The sequence below is a fragment of the Arachis ipaensis genome, chromosome B05, assembly GCF_000816755.2.
Source record: "Arachis ipaensis cultivar K30076 chromosome B05, Araip1.1, whole genome shotgun sequence".
Taxonomy (NCBI): Eukaryota; Viridiplantae; Streptophyta; class Magnoliopsida; order Fabales; family Fabaceae; genus Arachis; species Arachis ipaensis.
Window position 1 is genome coordinate 107,219,184 of NC_029789.2, and position 4,249 is coordinate 107,223,432.

The window sequence follows — 4,249 nt, forward strand, 5'->3', positions numbered from 1 at the left end:
CCTCCGTCAGGGACTGATCCGTCCAAATGCCTCCATCAGGGACTGATCCGTCCAAGTTTTGTAAAAGTCAGGGACTTAAAAGTATTTTTCAATAGTCAAGAACAAAAATGTCTGCGGGACAAAACTCGTATATATTTTTCCCTAACACTAAATTCCCAAATAAAATCCTAATTTAACAATTCCTAACCCTAACATACACACAGCCACATAAAGAAGGGGAAACAGAAGGGAAGAGGGGCGGGGGGCAACGAGAAAAGAGGGGGAGCTCGAAGAGGGAGGAGGGATCAGAGAACGGGAAGGAGATGAGAGGGAAAGGGAGAGAGGCGCTGCCGGTGGTGACCACAGCCACCGTCACCGCTGACCTTGAGGGGAAAATGAGAGTGAGAGAGAGAGACGCACAGAACGCGCGACGCGAGGAAGAGAAGGGCTCGTCTTCGTTGCCGTCGTCGCCGCGCCTTGCCGCCGCTGCCGTTGTTGGAAGCCGCCGCTGTCGCTGGAAGGAACCAAATTAGGATAGGAGGTCGCTGTTGATGCTGCCGCAGAGAGGAAGGAAGGGACGCGTGTGAGAAAGTGACGCAACAGAGGAGAAGCCGTTCCTCTGCCGCCGCCGTCGCTGCCGGAATTCCTGGTCGCCGTCGTCGTTCATGGTGAGTTGGTTGTGCCCTAGCTACTAGAACCACCATTTCTGAACTCTTATTGCTCTGTAACAATCCTATAGCTCAGGCGCGGCAAGTCAATTTTTCGTTGTGAATCCTTTTTTCAAATTGTGTTCTGTGTAGCTTGTAGACTGGTTGTGTCCTAGCATTCAGTTATTATTCTGTGTTTGATCTTCACAATTTCATACAGGATGCTGCTGTATTAATTGCTTTCCTGATTTCTGTCATGTTCCACGAGTGTGTCTCTCTCTCTGTAATGCTATTTTATCTAATGAATTCTCATGTGACACAAACAAATACTGTTCTGCTTCCTAATTTCCAACAAGTGTTTTCATTGTGACGGAGCTAAAATTAGAAACCATCTGTAGCATCTGAACTATGTCTTCAATAAAGCCTTTCATTCGTTTCTGCAAGCTTGCTGGGATCTCTGCTACCAGAAAACGGTGTTGTCGTTACCGGACGTCACTGCCGGAGCCTCTGCCAGCTTGCTCTCCATTGGTTGCACCACTACCGGGGCTGCTGCTGCTCTATTGTTCTGTTTTTTCATAGCTGCAGTGAGTTCCTGATCTAAAACCTTTATCGTTATTGTTGTGTTATATGCTTGTTAAGGGTTTTGGGTGTTAACGTTTCAGCGTTGAACCACTGTAACTATGAAGCTGTGTTTGATGGTGTTGTTGCTGAGAAAGTTGTCAGTGTGGCTAATGCCGCTGCTATTTGTTCGGTTCAAGACTGTTGCTGCTGCTGCTGCGAGTTAGGACGAAGGGGTCAGGCATAATTTCTATGGATTTCGACACATTAAGGTAGGGGATTCGTTTCCAAACTAAACATTTTAAATCATGAATGCCAATAAAGTGTTAGATGAGGCTCTTCTAAAATGTAAATAGTTTAAAGAGTAAAGTGTTGTATATATACAAACACTTATGATAAGAAAATTAATCTTCTTGCCTTAGGCTTGTTTGTATGTTTTACATTTACTTCTAGCAGCTGGTAAGTTATCCTTCTTAGTTACTGAATGAACAATACAAGGCTGGATTAATTTAACAGATTTTATTCATGAGGCAAGGAATTCTGACTTCTGAGAGAGCAGCATAAAACTTGAGAAACAACAAATTGATCAGGGTTCCTCATGTATTCTGGGTATGATAGTCTTCATTATTTTCCTTTCAATGGAATACTTAGTGTTTACTATAATACTTTTACCAACATAGTATGATATTAATGTATGCAGGATTTGACTAGAAGGCAAGTCCTAACAATGCAATTTTATACAGGGCGAAAGGTATGTTCTGAATAATATCTTTGTTGTTACATCAAATTGCCAGGGACATTTTTGCTTTGCTGATGTATAACTGCATGAATCATTATTGATTTTTTGTTGTTACACCACTACTTTGCCATTACCCTATTAAGGTACATACCTTGTTAAATTAATAGTTTCAATTTATTTTAATTAATTAATTATTAATTAGTTATGGTCCTGCTTGACTTTTGCTGAAATCATATGCCTCTGTGAATGTGATAATGATCTTTATCTATATGTAAGGAGAACAAACCCCATGTGCATAAGATTTTATACTCTATTAGTGGTGCATGAATAATGCATTTCCTTATTAGCTTCCTTTGACACTTTATCGATGCTGTTAATAATGTTGCCTTCAAAGTTGCTTGAAAAATAGCTCATTATAGAAGGCGATGAAAGAACTTTAATAATTTATGTTTAATTGAATTTTGTTGGCATAATTTTGACTCCGATCTACTTTTATTTGTAAGCTTGAAAACATATTTTCAGATGCACACTCTAATGGATAGTTTACACAAAATAAATAAAGTAATAATAAAATGTTGATTAATGACTTGTTAAGTTACTGTTTTGTTATGGACTTATGGCACTGAGTGTTTTGAGTTTTGAATTTTGAATGTGTGATAAGTGATTTGTGATTTGTGATTAGTGATTTTGTTATGCTGCTGTTTGAATTAATTTAGGGGTGATTATTTGTTATGCTGTTGTATAGAAAATTTTTTAAATCATGTATAGAAAATTCTTGTTATGCTGCTGGTTTGAATTAATTTAGGGGTGATTAATTCTTGTTTGCTGGTGTTGATTACTTGATTTATTTGATAGGTTGGAAGCTAATAATAGTATTTCAGTATTACCTTGTTTTTTAAGCTTCTATTTTGGTTGTGGTTGTTTCTTTGTGCTGGATTTTTTTGAGTTTTAAGCTACTTCAATAGGGGAGTTGAAGTTCCACTCGAAGATAGATTAAAAACATATAAATTTTCATGTTGATTGACTTATTTAAATTGTGCTCCTTGTTATTTAGTGGTTGAAATTTTCATGTTGATTGACTTATTTAACTTGTGTTCCATATTCATTACTCAACTGTTACTGCATGCATCATCAAAAACATTTTTGTTCTATTCTAACTTCTTTATTTCTTTTGCTAGCAGGAGGACATGATGTGAAGAAAATATATTCTATACAAATATAAGATGGGATGGGTCTTATAATGATTTTGGTTATCTAACTGTATTATTTTGATGTGTTCTTTACATTTTGATAAGAGACTTTATCCGATATTCATGTAATGGATAAATTACACCATATTTTGATTAGTATTGTAATGGATATCTAGTTTTTAATGAAACTTTTATGATTTACATTTATTGAATTTCTCATTTTTAGATTTATTTTGTGATTATCATCATTTTGGGATGTGACTATGCTTTAAAAAAAATATTCATAAAATAAAACAGGTTACCATAGATAAGTTATGGCCATGGTGAAAACCGTGACCATAAATAAGGCTATAGTCACGGCAAAAAACTGTGACCATAGATAAGGCTATGGTCACGGTTTTAAAGAGAGGTGACCGTAGAGGCTATGGCCACGGTGAAAAACCGTGACCATAGATAGGCTATGGTCACAGTTTTATGGAGGGTGACCATAGAGTCTATGGCCACGATGAAAAACTGGGACCATAGATAGGGCTATGGTCACGGTTTTAAGAAGGGGTGACCATAGAGGCTATGGCCACGGTGAAAAACCGTGACCATAGATAGGCTATGGTCACGGTTTTAAGGAAGGTGACCATAGAGTCTATGGCCACCGTGAAAAACCGTGACCATAGGGCTATGGTCACGGTTTTAGGTGGGGTGACCATAAAGTCTATGGCCATGGTGAAAACCGTGACCATAGATAGGGCTATTGGTATGCGAAATTGCTACTCGGGTTGTGAATTGTTGTTCGAAATTGATTCCCTGGCAATGGCACCAAAAGCGGATGCACAGGACCATGGTCTAAACATATCTTCACAACTTCGCATAACTAACCAGCAAGTGCACTGGGTCGTCCAAGTAATACCTTACGTGAGTAAGGGTCGAATCCCACGGAGATTGTCGGTATGAAGCAAGCTATGGTCACCTTGTAAATCTCAGTCAGGCGGATATAAAACAGTAATGGTTTTTCGAAAATAAATAATAGAATAGGGATAGAGGTACTTATGTAAATCATTGGTAGGAATTTCAGATAAGCGAATGGAGATGCTTTTCGTTCCTCTGAACCTCTGCTTTCCTGCTATCTTCATCCAATCAGT

General features: G+C 38.3%; 1 long non-coding RNA gene across 3 annotated transcripts; it reads left to right on the forward strand.

Moving 5' to 3' along the window:
- On the forward strand, positions 220 to 3,322 carry LOC107643794. 3 transcript variants are annotated; one of them, XR_002363334.1, is made up of 6 exons: positions 220 to 647; positions 1,071 to 1,210; positions 1,289 to 1,456; positions 1,701 to 1,793; positions 1,885 to 1,935; positions 3,102 to 3,322. It is a non-coding gene; the product is annotated as an uncharacterized LOC107643794 (long non-coding RNA). The 3 variants fall into 3 exon arrangements; XR_001621090.2 differs by having other exon boundaries at positions 221 to 647; positions 3,105 to 3,322; XR_002363333.1 differs by having other exon boundaries at positions 221 to 647; positions 1,885 to 3,322.